This window comes from Equus caballus, chromosome 15 (genome assembly GCF_041296265.1).
Source record: "Equus caballus isolate H_3958 breed thoroughbred chromosome 15, TB-T2T, whole genome shotgun sequence".
Taxonomy (NCBI): domain Eukaryota; kingdom Metazoa; phylum Chordata; class Mammalia; order Perissodactyla; family Equidae; genus Equus; species Equus caballus.
The window spans coordinates 76895546-76915410 of NC_091698.1; the positions used below are offsets into that span (position 1 = coordinate 76895546).

At 41.7% G+C, this 19865-nt stretch overlaps 1 protein-coding gene and 1 long non-coding RNA gene across 4 annotated transcripts in view; one reads left to right on the forward strand and one right to left on the reverse strand.

Annotated features, from left to right (window-relative positions):
• The window catches only part of CRIM1 (cysteine rich transmembrane BMP regulator 1), a 187289-nt gene that overhangs the window by 165588 nt on the left and 1836 nt on the right, over positions 1–19865 (reverse strand). The gene's annotated exons all lie outside the window — the stretch shown is intronic.
• On the forward strand, positions 10726–12984 carry LOC111768124 (uncharacterized). 3 transcript variants are annotated; one of them, XR_011426491.1, is made up of 3 exons: positions 10726–10844; positions 11292–11463; positions 12389–12984. It is a non-coding gene; the product is annotated as an uncharacterized lncRNA (long non-coding RNA). The 3 variants fall into 3 exon arrangements; XR_011426492.1 differs by having other exon boundaries at positions 12498–12984; XR_011426493.1 differs by having other exon boundaries at positions 10728–10844; positions 11251–11463.

Below are 19865 nucleotides of genomic sequence, written 5' to 3' on the forward strand. Positions count from 1 at the left end.
TGAACATTACAATTACTCAACAAAATATTTAATAAGCACCAATTAGGTATAAACCATAGTGTTTAATGTGGAGGCACAAGGACAGCTGACACTTACTATATGCTCCCTATGTACAAGCCACTGTTCAAGAGATTTACACAGATGAGTCTGCTCAGTTATTCCTCATAACAACCCCAATGAGGTAGATACTCATTATCTACCCAATGAGGTAGATATTATTATTCCAATTTTTCAGATGGACACTGTGCAGAGGTCAAGTCGCCTGGCTAGGGTAACACACCAGGCAAGTCACCTGGCTAGACTACAAACTGACTTCAGAACCAGAAGTCCCACTAGAACACAGCATTGCCTCTCAGTAATAAAACGTGGTTTCTCCTTAAGGAACTTATCATCTACATTTCTCCTGAGGAAGTCATCTCCTCTGGGCAGTTTTTCTTGAGACTGCATGCTTAACACTCCCTAACAAATGGAAGCAACACACGCTGGCCACAAAGGTGGGTAAAATGCTCCAAGACCAGGTTGATTCACAGTCTGGGGAGCAAGCAACAGGGCTGAGGAGGCAGGGCCAGCGCTGGAGTGAGGTCAGTGCCGCCGGTGAAGGCAGGCAAGTGCCTCGGGATGAGGAGAGGCATGGTCAGGTCGGCTGGGCAGAGCCCCCAAGTTGCTAACAGCAGAGAGCACCCGTCTGCAAGGCTGGAGGCTGACCCAGGGCAGTAGCTGGATGGGGGACTTCCTGAACATGGGTGGATGCAAGGTAAAGGGATTCAGAACTCACACAGGGGAAATCTGTGACCAACCCATAAAGAAGCAAAAGACTCAGGGGGGTAGGGGGCTCAGGGGCTGCTGCGTTTGCTCACTCTCAGAGCAGTGGAGACGGTGATGCACAGACTGAGCTGCAAACCCCATCCCACAAATGCAGCCCCAAATGCTATATGCTTCTACTATTTACATAACTATCTTTTCTCCAGACGCTTGGTGTTCATTATTTGCAGGTGAGGAAGTTAGTTATTTGACTACAAATTCAGAAAGAAAAGGAACAGAACGGCCGTGGTTGGCGCACTGGGGGAGACTTCCGATATACCCACCAAATGAGATCCAGATACTGAGAGTCGACCCTTGGAAGCACCAACTCGGAGAGGTAACAGCGTGAAGAAGCCATAAACAAACCCATCCCGAAACAAACCCATCCAGCGTTGACCCCTGGCGAGAACCTCCGAGTCCACAACCTCCCTCCAACTATATTTATGCCTTCTCCCACAGTCTCACATCTCAACAGCCAGAAATAAACCCGGGGCTCTCAAAACCGAACCTTTCCTCCTCCCCGTCCTCTGAGTTGGCCAAGCTCCAGGACCCTGGAAGCAAGGAAACACAGCCCAGAGACACTGTACCAGAACTCACACCCGGCTGAAACATTCACCCCAACACAGGCTTTACTCTCTCCCACATGACAAGGAACATACATATCGACTTCGTTACCTATTGATTCAAACATTTCCAATCACATTGTTAAGAAGCTTTTGAAAAGAAAACACAAGCCGTTTTGGTTGATAATAAAGATGATCTGATTAATGATTAACTGTTAGTACTGGAGACAATCTATTGATTCCCAGCTTTAAATAAAGTTGTATAAACTGGTTACAACAAGAGATATAGGCTGTATTTTGGGCGAAAGCTTAGGGGATCCCAGGTGCCCACCCCCTTTACAAACCTTTTCCCTAAGAGTGGCCAACTCTCCCACACCTTTTCATTCATCCTCGAGACACAATCTCAGTCTACATATTTTGGCCATGGCGGTGGGTGTCAAATATTCACTTATTGTTGTTGAATATAAGTATCTACTAAGCTTTGTGTTTAATTAATTTTTTAAAAAACTTTACACACTTGCTGACTTTAATTAATGTTATTATTTTATGATATAACTAAAATTTCAAAACATCCATGGTTAAACTATTAAATTTGATGTGAGTTCACCTTCAAATGACTTTTTCAGGACAAAGTGTGCTCTTTTACGTTCATATGCTGATCTGAAAAGTATCTGTTAAATTTCACTTGTGTGCATACACCACTTTAATCCACGTTGTGGCTTAAAGACGTCTAAATGGCTACTCTCTCCATAACAAGCAGCCATGTAAACATCCAGTGTTTTCTGGATTGCATAGTTGATTGGTATACGTCACGCATGAATTACAAATTTTCAAAGACTTATAATTCAGAAACAGTAACTTAATATCAGAGGTAATCAAAGGTTTTCTTTTTTTTTTCTTTTGAGGAAGATTGTTGCTGAGCTAACATCTGTGCCAATCTTCCTCTATTTATGTGGGATGCCACCACAGCATGGCTTGACAATTGGTGCTAGGTCCTCGTCTGGGATCTGAACCTGTGAATCCTGGGCTGCAAACGTGGAGCACATGAACTTAACCACTACGCCACAGGTCGGCTCCTATCTTCCTTTGATGACTCAAAAGGCACTTAAAATTTATATGAAATATATATGAAGCCCAGTGATTTGACTTTGCATACTGTTTGTGCAATTGGTTTTGAGTGAGAATTTTTTTTTTTGCTGAGGACAATTGGTCCTGAGTTAACACCTGCTGTCAATCTTCCTCTTTCTTTTGGCTTGAGGAAGACCAGCCCTGAGCTAATTTGTATTTTTAAAGATTAGAGAAATGAATATGAAATATTACAACATATGCTATCTATACATTTGAATATGAAACCAGTATCTGCGTTGTAAAAACTATTAATACATCAGCCAATAATAACACAAGGAAAAAAAAGTCTGTTTTCCTAATAGAATTTCAACAAACTTAATTCTGACAATGACCCAAGTTTTTCCAAATTTTATATATGTGCCTTGTGGGATAACTTCTAGGCCTCTGGTTTTCATTTATAAAATGGTGGAAGTGGAAAACCATTTTAGATTCTCAGATAAAATCCTTGATAACAAGAGCATATGTCATATGTATGCAAAGCACAAAGGCTGCAAACTCATCTTGAAGTTAATATCTAGTCCCTATTTAGGACTTAGTTAATTATATCCATTTTTCATACTAAATAAACATTTGCAATCCAATAATGTACCAAAAAAAGCAAGAGAATTGAAATGTCCCTCCTACCCAGGGGGCTGGCTATTTGCACAAAGTTTACAAATCATTACTTAACCTTACGGAGCTTCATTGTCCTTAGAGTCAACACAGGCCTGGTGGTATCAAGGACAGAAGACAAAACAATTAAGGGCCACAGTCCTCATGCCACAAGCCCTAGACACAAAGGACCAGATGTACAGTCAGTCAGTGGTCAGATCCTTAGTAAGGGGAGATGAGCCAATTTCAGTCATCTGCTTGGAGAGCCTTGGCACGCACAAAAATAAATTCCATTAAGACTACATAGAATTTTCTCTTAGGTTCACCTGGAATGACTTTTTTCCCCTTCTTGCCTTTTATATAGTCCTGAAAGGAAATGAAGCTGAAAGTTGGAGTACATCTCAATTAATCAGCTTAAATTATAATAATGGAGACTATGTAGGAACATACATTTGATATAATTTGCAGTGGAAAGAAGCAAGATACAAGATGTATGATAAAAATATATGTCTAAAGAGAAAGACTAGATAGGGTATATATACATTTATATACACATGTGCAAAGACACAAAACTGGTTCTTGTGTTTGGAACAAGAGCGTTTGGGACCATTGTTTTTCTTCTCTATTTCCAAAAGTGTTTAGTAGAGTTATGTCGCCTTTACAATAATTTCCTTAAAACGAAGGCAGTGGACCAAATATTTGGCCCTAGCACACATAGCTAGTTACGGGAAATAAGATGTTCAAGAAACCAACTACAGAGAGGGAATTTAGGTAACCCTTTCTGACTGACCATTAAAGGGACTTGGGTCTGTTTTTACAAGGCAAGGCCCTTTCCCACTTAAGCTCCAAGAATCTTTGAGGATGAAAAGTTCCAGGGAATATGCGTGTCAGTCCTTTCTGATGGACTCCTTTCTTGACACATGGCATGGGCAGGACATCAGCAACTCCAAACCTGATGGGGACCTTATCAACTGCAAAAGAGAGGACTCAGGAGTGAAGTGCCCACAGCTTCAGGTAAGCCACTTAGGAGACAATCTACATGTACTTACTTATATAAATTAATTAATGATGGCTAGAGACAGAATTTTTTTTCCCCATTGGAATTAACAGACCCTAACAGCTCCAACTGGAAGAAAATGCTATCACAGAAGAATGGACATAAAGAGGTGATCAGGACAAGAACGTGACCCTGTAAGGGATTCTCTTTACACGTGTGCACATTGCACATGGGGATGCGTGCATAAGCATATACACACATCACATACTGTGCAATGTGTGCACAGCTGTCCAGTGTAATGACAGTTTTCCACTGTAAAAAAGGACAGACAGAAAAGAAAATGTCTATGTTTCCATTACTCCAAATCCCATGCAGACTCGGGGGCGCCTTCCCACCGCATTCTGCCAGTGCCCTGGCCCCCCTGCAAGGCTGCCCTAGGTCACTGACGACTTCATTTCTACCCCTCAGAGAGCCCCATCTGCTTGCTTTCTCTAGCACAAAAGTGACCTTTCCTCCCCAAGAGCTGTCTCTGGGTGCAGTTGTAGGCACGACAGGCCAGTCAAAGGCCCGTTCAAGACACTGATTTTCCCCAAATAACTGACAGGTTCTTTTCAGGACTCAGGTAACTCAGCTATCTCAACAGCTGAAAATGGTACTTGCTGGCTGCACTTCACACCCACTTCTCTGGTTCTCACCTTCCAGGAAGTCTACTTTTCAGTTACAAGAACTGTTTACCTTGGCTTACAACGTGAGGGGCACTCCCTCTTCAAGCGTGTTTCCCAGTCCTCCCAGGCCTCCATTCATTTATTTTATTAAAGACTGAGGGTAAACACGCTATTCCAGCAGCACGAACAGCTCCGAGTCCTTCACCTCCCACCTCAAATTAACTGAGGAATCACGGGTTCTGAGATACACACGTCTCCGATTCTGGCAGCATCCACCATCAGGTTAAATATTCCTTCTGCAGATACCACACTTGCTCCCAAGGTCTGGGAGCTGACTTTCAATAGTACTGAAGCCACACAAACGTTAAAAAAATAGTTTTTAAGAGTTATAAGAAAATCAACACTGGACCGTCAAAAAATTAGTTTGCTTAGAATCTTTACTTTTCATCGCCAACTAAGCATGATGGAGAATTTGAACTCTACAGCTATAACTTTACTTAGCCATCAGTTCCAGCTTGCCCTTATCCCCCTTCCAGAAACTTTTATAACAACTAGTGGTGATTAAGAAAAGGTCCTCAAGTGGGTTACTGGACACCAACGTTATGAAGAATCACCAACTGGGGAGAGAGGAGCATCTTAAACATGGGAAAGGTGAAGGGACATGCTGCAGCAGATACATCAAAATTAACCCTGCTGTAAGAAAACGGGGCTCTCTGGGGACATTCACTCAACTGATAAAAGGGTATAGGTGCCCAAGCTTATACCAAGGATAATTTTGTATATGTGTCTATGACCCTGTATACTTTATCTTGGCCAAACCTTTTTTTTTCCCTGAGGAAGATTTACTCGGAGCTAACATCTGTTGCCAATCTTCCTCTTTTTGCTTGAGGAAGATTCATCTGAGCTAACATCTGTGGCCAGTCTTCCTCTGTTTTGTATGTGGGTTGCCGCCACAGCATGGCTGATGAGTGGTGTAGGTCCGCGCTGGGGATCTGAACCTGTGAACCCAGGCTGCCTAAGCAGAGTGACATAAACTTAACCACTATACCACCGGGATGGCCCCCCAACCTCTCTTCTTTAGCAGTTGAAAAAGCTTAGCTCTAAATGCGTCACCCAAAGGCTGTAATTTGCTGTTGTATCCTTAAATGTCTAATGTCTTTCTGTCCTAATTTGTAAACCACTTGAAGACCTCTAGAAAAGAGAACAAAGAGTTCATGACTAGGGCTGTAGGAAAAACAACTCCACACTGCTAAGTAACAAGTTGGGACACCAGCCACCAGTCATCAAGAATTCCTTGGTCCCTGAAGTCATGGGGTTTGGAGTACATCCAAATGGGATTTTGCTTTCTTAAATTCCTTATATTGCATTCCTATGGACTTCCTGTTCAGACCATTGTGGGGCATTTTTATTATTCACAGTCACACACTTCCACCCTCATGCTGTGGCTCAGGACTTCCTTCCCCAAAGAAGTTGTATAGTTAAATTCCTGAAGACATCTGAGATCACCTAGAGCAGGAAATGGGTTGTGTCATTCACTGGCACTGCACTCATGGACTGAACATTCAATACATTAAACTCCCTCCTGATTAGTCAGCATACATGTTTAAGACACCAGCCTGGATTTGTTGATAATACAGTTGTGTTTGCTTTATCATCATCAATTATTCATATGGTCATCTGAAGTGTGTCTATAAAGTAACCCATAACTGTTTATCAGTTGTTTACAAGCAGCTGATCACAGAATCTCCACTGCTCGATGCACTAGATCCCCGTGGTAAGCAGAAGGCTATAAGCAGCCGCCTGGAAGGAAAATTCTTACAAGCTGATGAAGGGTTGGTGAATGAAAGATGACACCTTGATGACAAACTGGCAAGGAAAGTCCTCACAAATAAAAATTCTCTATAAATATTTGCCAAAATAAATACAGCTGAAACTAACCCATCATAGCAAAATTAAAAAAAATAAAATCTAATAATGATTTGGGGCAGGGGTAGAGGGAGAGGACATGGGACACGGTTAACCCATTTTGAGCTTCCTTCTGCAATAATGTCACTTCTCACTGGGATTCTCCTGACAGGTAGCGTCATTTGTTTCAGCTTCCACAATGCAAACCAAACAGTTCAGATGGAAAAGTTTTTGTATCATATCTTGGATGACCTTGAGTCTAGATTTAGTCAACAAATGCTCATTGAGTTCTTCCTGTGTGCCAAGTGCTAGAATAACACACAATCCTGGCACTCAAGGGGATCACAATGAGCCCGGGAGACAGAAATGTGAACTCCAACACAGTGAAAAGTGCTATAACAAGAGAAGGAGAAAGTGCTATTTATGGGCACCAGGGGGTGGGGGAATGACATTATTTTTTCCTGGGCAGAGCAGGAAGGCTTCACAAAGGAAGCCACGTAAAACAGTAGGGTTTGAAGGATAAGAACACATTTGGAAGGATGTGAAGATAACTTCGGGGAATCTGAAAGCCAACACCGCACCTTTTCCAGTGGCTTGCCTTTGACCCTCACCTTCGGCTGCAACAGATACTAGGATCTATCGAACATACCTCCTAACTTTCTGAGTTTTCAAAGGGGTTTGTTCAAGATAAACCTGAAATAAAACTGGAAAACCTAAACCTTGAAGAGGAGAATAGTCAGGTACTGAATTTAGGAGTCTAATTTTCCTTTACCTGAGGGCTTTTAGTAATAACATGTAAATTACTAAGGCTCTCCGGGAAGTTAAATGCTTATTATACTGAGATCATCCAAAAAAAAGTAAAGTTGGAATCATTATGCATATGAAATATATCCCTTCTAAAGAAAAAAAAAGTGCACTGTTCCTTCTTTAGTAGTAGTCATCCTTTATGTTTTTTCTCTCTTTGTAGCTCCCAATACCTTCTGCTTTTCCATTCTCTCAAGAAACAGTATCACCCAAGCATTTCTGGCTCAAGGGCATATGCTTACATATTCACACACAGTTTAAAAAATATAATACATGGGCTATTTTCAGTGCCAAATGTAGCTGTAATTATATATTTCTTTTGGACATGTTTTATGTTATTAAAGCATGTAAATACTTTATCTCCCTCAAGTTTTCCAGAACTCTACTGGCAGAGAGTCTTTTTCCTTTCTCTTTCCAAAGCATCGAATACAGTTTCCTGAATAGAGAATCAATAAACGGTTGCTGAGGGCTCACCTTTTCTCAACATAAGTCTTTGAAAATAATTTAATCTCTTTCCAACAAAAAATACCTCTGGCTTCTTTTATTTTGCTTACTTCCCTACATAGTGACTCCATTTCTCACCCTAAATCTCTGCTTTTCCTCTCTGCCATCACATCTAAAATTCCTACATAACACCAAAAACTATGTTGAGTGATAACCTACCATAAACCATCTCACACAGCCTTAGAGTTAATACAACTTTTGTCCTAATCACCAATACATGACATAAAGTCAGGTAGTTTTCCTCAGCTCCACTTGCCCATGTATAGATATCCCAATTAACCAGGCAGTTTAAAAGCCAAAGCACTTTAATTAGAATTGTTTTTTTCAAATGTAATAAAACAATGCACAATCTTTATTAAGAAGTCATTCTCAGTTTGCTGATTTACAGAGTAGATAGTACATTTAATTTGTTTCAAGCACGCAAATTGTTTTCAGCACATCCGTAATACAATGCAAAGTATTCTTCGTCTGTATTGTGCCTTCAGCAACTGAATACACATGCACGCGCACACACGCACAGACTCACTCTCCATCCAAAGGCACAAAGTTAACCACACCTTGAAAGAAGGAATTATCACAGCTTCCTGTCTCTCAAAGTCACATCTGTAACGGGACCAGGGCTCCAGCTGCTGATGCTACAGTTAAGGTTTACCATCCTGGGCACATCTTCCTAGGCCAGCAAGTCTACCACAACCTTGTGAAGAGCCTTGTTTTATGACACTTTATCACCTTCTGATCCATATTACCATATTTCAGTGTCAAATGGATTTTATGTTCTGGCAAATGCTCCCCTTCCAAACATTTCTCCAGAAATCCTCTTCCGCCAGCCTGTTAGTGTAGATACCTTTATTAGAAGAGAACCCAACTTCTCTTAATAGTTGGGTTACCGAGCGCTGGAGAGCTGCATGTCACCATGCTGGGAAGAACGCAGAGGCAAATGGCAAGACGGCTGGCAAGCCTGCCTTTCCAATGGCTCTCAGGGCACTGGAGATCCAGCCTGCACTGAGTCGTGGCAGGGACTGACCAGAGAAGGAGCCCACATCAGAGCACAAAGTCGTGGGCATGGGAGGTATTAAATAGACCTTCTAGCACAGACTCTGATGGCAGCAAATGCACACTGAACCCTCGCTGCTTCCAAGAGAGAGGTATTCGGCCTCAGGCATTCAGACTCTCGTTAGTGCCCCCATAGTTTAAAAGTCCTCAAGCTAATATGCACCAACCAAGCAGGAAGGAAACCAAATAAAGACCTATTGATATACCAAAGAAGAGTAAAGCAGAACCTATTTAGGCAAAAGCTCCAGTTAGTAAATGAACACCATCCACCCCTCAATGGCTATTTCAGACGCCACCACTGTTAGCTGTCCAGAAATCTACCCTGGAAGAGAGAGGATAAGATCCGGAGCAGGATTTAACTTTTGATATTATCTTCAAAAAAGAAAAGAAGGAAAGACAGAGCAAGCCACAGTACTCCACACTAGAAGTGTTTTCTGTTAAACAATATATAATGTCTACCCACTTCTTAGCAAATTTATAGCAGTTTTACAGATTGGACCAAAAAGAAATCTTTGGGAACAAAAAGGAAAATATTACAGAAAATAAAAAATCAAATAAATTCATACTGCTAGGGATTGGTGGCTTAGGTAATTGCATTGAAAGTGAGAATCAGAGAAGAGATCTACATAATAATTAGCGGCTAAGTTTTCTCATGTCACATACTCCCAAATGGAGTATTTAGAATTCAGCAGACTTATTAACGAATAAATGCCCGACTGGAATTAACTAGCACCTCATTCTGGAAGGCTGCTCTTGGCAAAAATGTAATATCCACAAGGCAAAGCAAGCTGATTGCTGGCGGACGCTGTGGGCTGTGCTGAGCGCCACATACTTCGGAATAATATGCGTTACATCAAGTTTCAGAGCCACAGATTCACACCACCTAACTTCACTGGGTGTCCTGCCGCTGGACAGCATGCAAAGGAAGGGTGAAGTTTCTGGACTCTCAAGAGACAACTTCCCAGGCTGCACAGCTAGCCTGTACTTGAAACATATGTAGTGAAGATGTGCTGTCTCACACAGACGCAAAGAGCTTCCTGGTCCCGTGGCTCAGCGACACACAGAGGTAAGGGAGCCAGCATAGAGCAGGATGTCCCACCGCAGACACTAATCATTTCAGCCTCCCAAGATGAGGCACCCAAGTGCCACACTACCCCTCCTTCCATGCACTATGACTGTTCTGTTTCTTTAAATTCAGGCTGCTCCTTAAGGAAACTCCCTGGCAAGTGAAAACAGCAGCAAAGGTAAAAGAATGCTGAGAATTTGGCTGCTGCCTGCAGTATTAGGAAGAACAGCAATTACTCAACTCTCTCCTAGTGTCAGAGGCAGAAATGAGCATGTGAATTTGGGCAAGTTTTGGCCTGTCTTTGCTCAAGCTTCTCCCTGTGCAGTATCTGTCACCTACCTACCTCACAGTCCTAATAATTAATGAAGTAAACGAGAAAATGGAGAAAGAGTGAAGGCAGCAGGCCAGCAGAGACATAAAAGAGAGGCATAAATTCTACCTTGAATCCAGGCTAGGCCACAGTTAATACGGCTTAAAGATTGCTGGCAGTTAAAAGATGTCAGTGACTTCCCAATAACTCTGTTTTGCTGTCTCCACCACCTCACGGTAAACATAACTATGGGCGAACCCTTGATCTTTTCCTCCAAGCCCTTCCGTCTACAGCACTTGGCAGAGAGTCCTGTAGACAATCCCACTTTTTCCTTCCCCGGCTCTGCAAACACAAGGTAATATTTGACTCCTGCCCAGCACTTCCAGATCACAAAAACACGGATCTTATGACCAGAAAGGCCTTAAGATATCATCTGGTTCAGTTCCCTTGCCTTCAGGTAGGTAACTATTTAATTCCCTTTTGACAAATTAAGACAAAATAAAGTCAAGGGAAGTCGAGTTTTATTGAAGTCACTGAGCGATTAAAGGATGAAGGGCGATCGGGAAGCCACGGCTATTTTTTTCTCCTTTATCATGCTATTCTCACGTACAAGAATTTTGTGATATTTACCTTCCTGAGCAGACTTAAATCCTTCCTGCAACAAAGTAGGATATATACAGGCTCATTCATTCCTCTGATTAAAATACGGAAATTGATTTGGCCTTTCATTTTTATGTCACAGACAGTGGTAATAAATTTTCCTAAAATTTGTCTAACATATAAGAACTCAGTGGTTCTGAAAAACACACAGCATAACCAATCTTTCTCAAACCATTTAAAAATCCTTCTACTTTGGTTTTCAGAGATAAAGCTGTCTAGAATCTATCCCTTTTTCCTCACTCAGAATGTGAATGCCCAGACCTTAAAAAAAGCAAAGCTCCCAAGAGCAGAAAGTGAGGAAAGGGGAAACAACGTGAAGGTTTTCAAGAACTGCATCTGAGGAGATGACGGAACGTTCTGCCTCTGCAGAATTAGACACACACGCTCCGAGGGGACCGAGCCCACACTCCCCACAGGTACGATTCCTCACATGTTGCAGATCTGAAGGGGTCCAATTAATTCTTCATATTGAACGTCTAGTTCAGGTCAAACTCCCTCAAGGTAGCTTTGCCTTATTTTGGCAGGTCTTTTGGAATCTTAAAAAAAGGAGGTATCACAACTCTCCAATATTGAGATGCCTTTTGTTTTATCACAGCTGTGAACTGTTTCGCTTGTGGCCTTTGGATAAGCAGCTAAATAAGTTACCTCTTCTAGACGGGACTTCACAGGCTCAGGTTTCATTCTGCCCTGCCAGAAATTCCTTTCTGTTTTGAATCTGAGATGTTTGTTTATGGTTTTTGTTTTGAAATGCTAAATAAGACAGGCGCAGTCTCTAGTTACAGCCTACATCTTTTTTATTTATTTTTTCTTACCTTGCTACAGCCAGAGAGGCTGGCTGTTCGGGACTTAGCTAAAATTTCCAAACGGTAGACTCTTCAAATTATCTTCCCAGGAACTTGAAATGTAAAATGACAACACCTTAAAGTATAATTAACACTAAGTTTTCTTTCCTAAGTGTTCGTAAGACAAATGTTCCCAGGATACTTCAAATTAGGGTGTCATTTTTGGATTTCACAAAATATACTTAAAAGAAACCCTGAAATTTGGAAGTTTATCTCATCTTGCTTGTAGGTTACACTTTTGAATATGAGCACTCTTGATGAAAGATAGAGGCACTACCATGATAGGTACTAAATGAGTTTCTGGGGAAAAAACTCAATTTCTACTGTGTGATAATAAGGTTTGGTTGTCAAGAAGGAAATAAAGAGTAGTAAACTATTGATTCCAAGGATGGTATCTTCATCGAGTTCTTTTTCCTTGTTCCATAATAGCCAACATAAAGCATTTGCCTTGTGAGTTCTAAGCCCTTATTTACTAGATAAAAACAATATTTATTTCCAGGCATGAAGGAAGAATTATAGTCCTGTCTTCCTAAAGTGGGACCACACCTACACTGGAAACTAAAGAGACAAGAATGTCGGCTATCATAACTCTAGGCGTTCTTTTCCAGCCTTCCACGGCAGCACAGAGACTCTCCGGAGAAACCACAATGCAAATCCACGGTAAAGCTGCAGTATTAGTCCCCATGAAAGATGAATGGGACGCACAGGATCAAGAAAAGCAACGTGATGTACTCCGGGCCACGCGCCATCTCCTGCTCACTCCCAGGCCCATCCTGCCTTTGAGCCACTGGGCCTGCTGCTTCCTGCTGCAACCCTGGTGATCCCAACCCTGCCTTGGAATGTCTCCAGCAACGTCTCAAAACCCACCGAAAACCTCCAACAATAAAAGGAAATTTAATTCATGTTCATAAAACCATATGCCATCAATATTAAGATATGTCACCTTTTAAAAAATATTAATGACAGAAAGCTCTCTAGAAGTAAGGATTCAAACCACAACATGAAGCCAATATCCACATCCTGCTGAAACACCAAAGGGGCTAGAAATTACAGTCATACTGGAGCGAACCAATAAATGCTTTCTTGGTCCAGAGACCCTGGACTCGTGGCCTGTTGTTCTCACTACTTCACAGTCCCTTTCTCTCTGACAAACATCTGAGACCAGAATCCCTCCTCTGAGTCCCCTGCCCAAGAGACTTAGTTAAGTGTGGAGGAGGTGTGAGACAGCCCACAAAGTAGATGTTTCAAAAAGTTAGAGAAAGCTAACAAAGAAAATGAGAAAGGACAGAAAATAGAATGGAAATTAGAATATTAATTACCTTCTAAAAGTCTATTTCGTACCAGGAACTATACTAGCCATTATATACACATACACACACACACCCCCCCCCGCTATGTAATCATATATATATTATATATGTATTAATTCTCTTCAATCCTCACTATAATATTGACTTGACAGAGAGCTATTACTATTCCATTTTCACAGATGAGGAAACTGAAGGCCAAAACAACTAAGCAAGTTGGTTGTTCAGTTAAAAAGTAACAGAGCTGAGATTTGAACATAAGTTTGTCTAGCCCCAAAGTCTATTTTCTTTTTCCTAAAACTTCCTGCACAGAGGAGGAGGAGGAGGGGGGAGGCCAGGAGACCTCCAGGCCTCGCTGGGTGCCGCCCCCTCCAGTAAATCCCTCCTGGTGGTCAGAGGCAGAGTTAGGAGCCCTCTTAGTTGCTCCTGAGATACTTAACACTTCCTTATCTCAGGGCTCAACAGCTGTGAGTAACTGTCTTAGTCAATAATCAATCGTCTCAGCTATCTACCATGAGCCCATGACCTCTGTGAAAGCAGGGCCCCTCTCTTATTTATTTTGGCTGAAAAATAATTATTCTAATAGCAGGTAACATTATCAGGTCTTATATGCCACACTGTGCTACAGGCTTTACGTGTGCTAGCTTTTTGCTACTCAAAGTGTGGTCCTGGGACCAGCAGCATTGGCATCACCTGGGAGTTTATTAGAAATGCAGAGTCTCAAGCCCCACCAAGACCTACTGAATCAGAACCTGCATGTTTAATGAGATCCCCAGGTGATTTGTGTACACATTAAAATTTCAGAAGCACAGTTTTATCTCATTTGAGCCTCACAGCTAACATAGGTGCTACCTATTACTATTATTAGGGACACTGAAGCTTAGAGAAGTAGCATTACTATACATCACAAAGAGCAGACCCATGGCAGTTGCTCTCAGTAAACGCCTGTGGGTGGAAGGATGGTAAGGACACAGGTAGGGCTGGAAAGAGGACGGAGGAATGGACGTGTTAAACATCTGACCTCTGGCTTTGCCTGTTGGTACCAATTGCAGCAGCAGGTGGACTGGGGCCCAGACACCGGCATACTGCAGCAATACAAGCTGTTTCCTTGGCTCAAGCCAGGCCAAATCCCACAGTGATCACCAGTGCGAACACTCCGGGAGCCAGAAGCAAAATCTTTTTCCAGAATACAATGTGAAGGAAAATGCACAATGTGAAAATGTACAATGATTATACTGAGTTTAGGTGCCCCCTTCATCCCCAAAGGAAAGAAATATTAGCCCACCAATAAATGGTTAAATTTACAATTCCTATGACAATGCAAAAAATTTCAGATTCCTCCCTCTTTACTTTTACCCCAAATACACAAATTTTGTAGAAATTATTTAGAGAGAGTATAACAAATGGGCCTCAGGAGGAAAGATAGCAAATAGCTCCAGAGGCCTTTAAATAATTTTTTTTAACTTAATGCATTTATGGTGTTGGGGTGGAGGGCGGGGACTTGAACTCAATAATAATTCACTGTCTTTCTAGGAGCTCAACTCCTTAGATGATCAATTACTCAGGTAGATGAGGATTAAGCAGAACAAGAGAACGAGCCCATATCAAGTTATTTTATTTACACTGGTTGGTAGCTTTGTTGTTAAGTGTTTACCGCATGTCATTCTTGTAAGTGCTTCACAGAGTTCATTCAGAGTCCTCAGAGCAACCCCATTATTAACCCCACCATACAGATGAGAAAACTGAGACGCTCAGAAGCAGACTGCAGACTTGACCCAGAAACCAAGTTTCTAACCAGTACACTCTTTTATAAGTATTTTGCATGGAGAACTAATTGGGGTTGGGGGAGCGGGAAAGGAACTGAAATCTGTTCCTTTTGTAACTAACAGGAAAAAAGGAGATCTTTTTGACTGTTTTTCATCTGAGCCCAAAATGAACACTTACCAGTGTTTGTTTACCTTGAGGGCATTCTTAAACTTAAGTATAGTCAACCACTCCTCCGTCCACAAGACCAAAGAGGTCTTGTCCAAACAAGGAGCTTTTCCATGATGTGACCAGGCTGACTGGCCAGGACAAGCAGCAGGGAGTGGGTGAAGTCGGGAGATGCTGATAAAGGGACACCTCTCAGTTCACTGCCCACGCTCACTGCCTAGAGGAACAAGCTGGAACAAAGAGAAAATCACTCTCAAAAGGAAACTTGCTGTTTTGAAGCACAGCTAGTAAAGGGTTAAGAACGCAGCCTCATTCTTAGATGCTGGGAAACTCTGACCTGTATTGCACAGGCTCTAAGAAGAATGGGGAGAATCCCCTCCCCACCACAAAAAAAAGAGCTTCTACTTATACTTTTAAACCTAGTTCGAATTCGAACTCTCCTTTTCAAGAGCTTTGCCACCAGAGCCTGAAAAGATCACCTCAGACCTTGTGATTCCTAGAACAAACTTTACCCACATTTCACTCACCAACTAATCATATACAGACACATGAACTCACTTCTCCTTGGCTTGAACTTACATTATTATGCAGACTTTTTAACGTCTTGTTGCCTTATTCTTTATCTTAGTGTAAAGGGTAGGGAACACATTTGAGAAGTCCCAGGGCCCCCAGCTTCCCCCCGGCCCCAGCAAAAGGCCTTGTACAGAGCAGAAGATCCATGAAAGACTGATTGATTTATAGGCAAATACAAGTCAGATCTTTGAAAATTCAGCTTTGGAGAATTCAACCTCTGAGAAGGAAGGCTTTCAGTCTGTTATTCATGCATGCTTGGCTAGTCTGCTGTTTCTTCCTCAAATAATTAATTGAGCTTTGACTGGGGTGTCTCCAAATCCTGAGAATGCATGTGCCATATAGAAAACAGTGTTACAGGAACGTGCTTCACCAAACATCTACCTGCCACTCATTTGCCCATCTCCTCTCCGACGGTACCTACACGCTAAAGCGGCACTGGCATGTCTCATGTTAGTGCCACAGCCTGAAAGGTATTACACACCCACATTTTTCAGGAATTTCACAATTAATGTCTGGAATGTGTTTTGGATCATTCTTCAAAGGATGACATAGTTGCCCTAAAACGAATTCAATATTTTTCCCTTCTCCCATTTGTCATTCTTCAGTCCTCCCACTCCATTATCTTTTTAGGTTCATCTGTTTTATCTACTTCCCCCAACTTCATAATGCCTGTCCCCCGCACCCCCCAAGCTGTTCCCTCAGTCATCCAGATCATCGCATCTTAAGTCGCACAAAACACAGAAAACTGCACCAAATCACTGAATACCTCCTACCACGGGATGTAATGCCCACAGTCTAAGGATTGTTCAGAAAGTTTTCTTCATAAATTAACCTGTCTGTTCACAACTGCACTGCCAACATATTACTTGTTGACGCTCCTGGTCACTGTTAAATAGGTGTTAATAGCAGCCAATATCTCTAGAATTGCTATTTTTGCCTTTCTAGTTCTATGCCATTCATTTGCCCTTTGCCAAGAGTTTTATGTGACCAGACTCCTCAATGACAGTGAAGATTCTGTAAGCTTGATAGTCAAAGTGAAGGTCACAAAGTCCTGTCATTTGTATACGTGCAGTGAATAGTCTCTCCACGTCTTGTCAATATTTACTTCTGGGAGGAATTAATTATTTCCTTGTTTACTAACATTGGTTCCTCTTTCCATAAGCTATTAAAGGAAAGCTATAGGCCCTCTGCTTGCTTCTCTCTCCAGCATCAAAGAGCTCACTCTACCTAAAGACTTCTGAGATGGAAAATGAAACACACTACTTAAAATTAAGGTCTGGAGCCCTGGGTTTTCCAATTTTTTCTAACGCCAACAGAGGAGTATTAACTTTGCCCCTCCCCTCTTGTATTTAATTAGCAAAAATTAAAATCCATGGACTCGTAACTCCAAGTCCTACAGTATCGAGCAAAGAGAGGAGATCTGTGGCTGGTGCACAACCAAACGTTTTGGTGTATTATCCGGCCTCCTGTCGCCTGTTACCTGGGGCCTCACCTCAGACTCTCCACACATTTTCGTCCAAGGAACCATCATCTCCACTGACTGTCTTCCAGTGATTAGAAAAGAAACAATAACCTTCTAATGGCAACAGTTTCAGAAAACAGCATTCTCTTCTTTGCTATGCTACCCACCACATATCCTGGGTTCTCCTACTCAGTGTCCGATGATGAAAAGTGGGTGGAAGGAAAAGTTAAAATACCTGGAGAAACAAAAGGAGGATTGTGCTTTGCAAGAAATAGTTTCTAGATGGCCAGGGTGAAAACATGGAAAGTTAAGTTCCATAAAGATGAAGCCACTGAGTAAATATTCACTGGGAAAAACGTTGGTGCTTATCTGCGATACGATCACCTGGACCTAATACAGAAAAGTTCTCAGAGCAAAGCCACTCGGTAGCGCCCACTAGGTTCTGAATCACTGTCATCACAAACTGTCCAGCTCAAGCCATCATCTGCCCTTTTATTACTTAGAGAAGGCTAGTCATGCTGCCCCACCTCCTAGAAAAGCACAATGTCCTATCCCACATAGGTGGAAAAGTGGTCCTCACCCCCTTATCTCAAACTATAATCCTCACTGTCCAATCAAAACATTCTTCCTAGAAAATCCCACTTCCGTCGTTTTTCAAAACTCTGCCTTTGATCTTCCAAAGAGGTCTCTCATCTAGTCTTTTTCCTCGGAAGTTCAGAATCTAAACTTGTTTCTCCAGCTTCTGGGCGATTCACTGAAGCAGGCAGCCTAGCCAACAAACAGGCCACGGAGGATACTGGAAAGGGCAACATGAAGAGTCACCAAGAGAATGGAAATGAGACAGGGTCTTGCGCCCTCCCAGGAACCAGAAAGCACCTTTGAGACTGAGAGCAAAGAAAACTTTAGGTTTAAAACTCAGTTTTAAAAATCACTTAGCCAAAAACTGTTTTAAAAGAATAATTAAATCAGCATTTACTTAATAACAATCTAAACGATGTGGAAGAAAAGTCCAACTGTACACATCATGTGATTCACAGGACCCAACTCTTCACATTATTTAATCTTTCAGAAAATATTTTTTCTTCAGTGTTCTTTCTAGGGAGAGGATTGTTCATCCATTCAATGCACATTTACTGAGAGCCTCTTATGGGCCAGCAGGCTTTAAAAACCTACGGCAGGGAACCACAAGTTGGAAGGGGCCCATTTCTGCCCCTGATTTATCTAAATCACTCTGTGAACTGCAGTTAAAGCGTGATGTTTTCCCCCCACAGAGCCAGTCCGGGACGTAACACAAAAATTACTGCAAGTTGGCAACTACAGCAATGCAATTTGTATTTAAATTATAGCATGGAAAGCAGGTAGATTAGTCATAATATTTCTATGCCATGCAATATGTTTTCCCAGTGTAGCCAATTAAATAAGAAGTTTTCAAGAGTTTTCATTAACAGATACAACCAGTAGGGGTCATTTTAGTGCAAAAATTGCAGCAAAAGAGACTTCAACATGTATAAAATACACAATTCCTCTTCCTGTTAGTTATGATAATCATGCTTCAGTGTGTGAATTTCTGAATAAAACTAGAAACTGAGGGAAACACTGGCCATTGAGAAATTTCTTGCAAAGGAACAGAAAAAAAAAGACAAAGTCAGAGTTTCCAGATAATTACTGACTTGTAAAGACTCCTCTCATTCTTAAAAAGGAAGAAGAAAGGTTACTCACTTATGTTTTCCATAAATCTTGTAGGAAAGTGAAAATATTTGAAATTTTAGGCACACAATTGAAAATATCTGTCTGAATCCAACCATCAGATCATGCCAGGTAACAGTGTCGTCCTTGCTTAGGCTTCATGGATCTAGAATGTAATTTGACTGCTTTTAGAATTCTAAAAAATAAAATGAAAAATGCCCTGACCACACCATTTTGGTAGCTGAAAACAGGCCTGCTCAATGGAAAGTGCTGGTAAATAACACTAATTGAGATATAATCAGGGCAACAAACAGTGCCAGGCATTTTCAAGGCTAACACCAAGTGCATGGGGTGTTACCAGAAGAAAGGAAGCTATGAGGGATCGCATCATTTCAGAGGAATGAAAGGCTCACCAACCAACTGCCAAAATAACTCTATACTGTGACACCAGGACATTGTTGCCAAAACACTTGATTACTGTGAATTTTCCCTGAACTCCAGATTTCCTTCACCAGAAATATATCACGAAGAAAAACAAGGGTTAGAATCTTTAGAACCTCCCAAAGTCCTTGTCAGGGCAGAGCAGTTTCCACCGCCTTTAATCTCGTTTCATACTGCTTGTTCTTTTCAGATTTATGGGAGGCCGGCTTAAGTAAATTATACACTCCAAGTGGCGGGGTTCAAAGATGCATCTTTTAGTCCAAGGCATTCAGAATTCCCAAAGTCAAACACATAAAATTATATCAGAAGTTAATCTCATGGCCATTTATCCTGATGTGAGAAATAAAAACACGTTATAAAATGAGACTTAACACCAGACGAGAGGCTTCTGTATTGCAGGCAAACGAACTAGTCTAACCCAACGTCCTAAGGGTGCGGCGGCGCACTGCACGTTCCTCCCCTCGGAGAAGAGTTCCTTGCACTCATTACTGCCCACTAGCTTTCAAACCAGAAAAGCCTCCCCAATTTTCCAGAACTGTCCAAACTCTAAAAACGACAGGTATAAATAAATATGC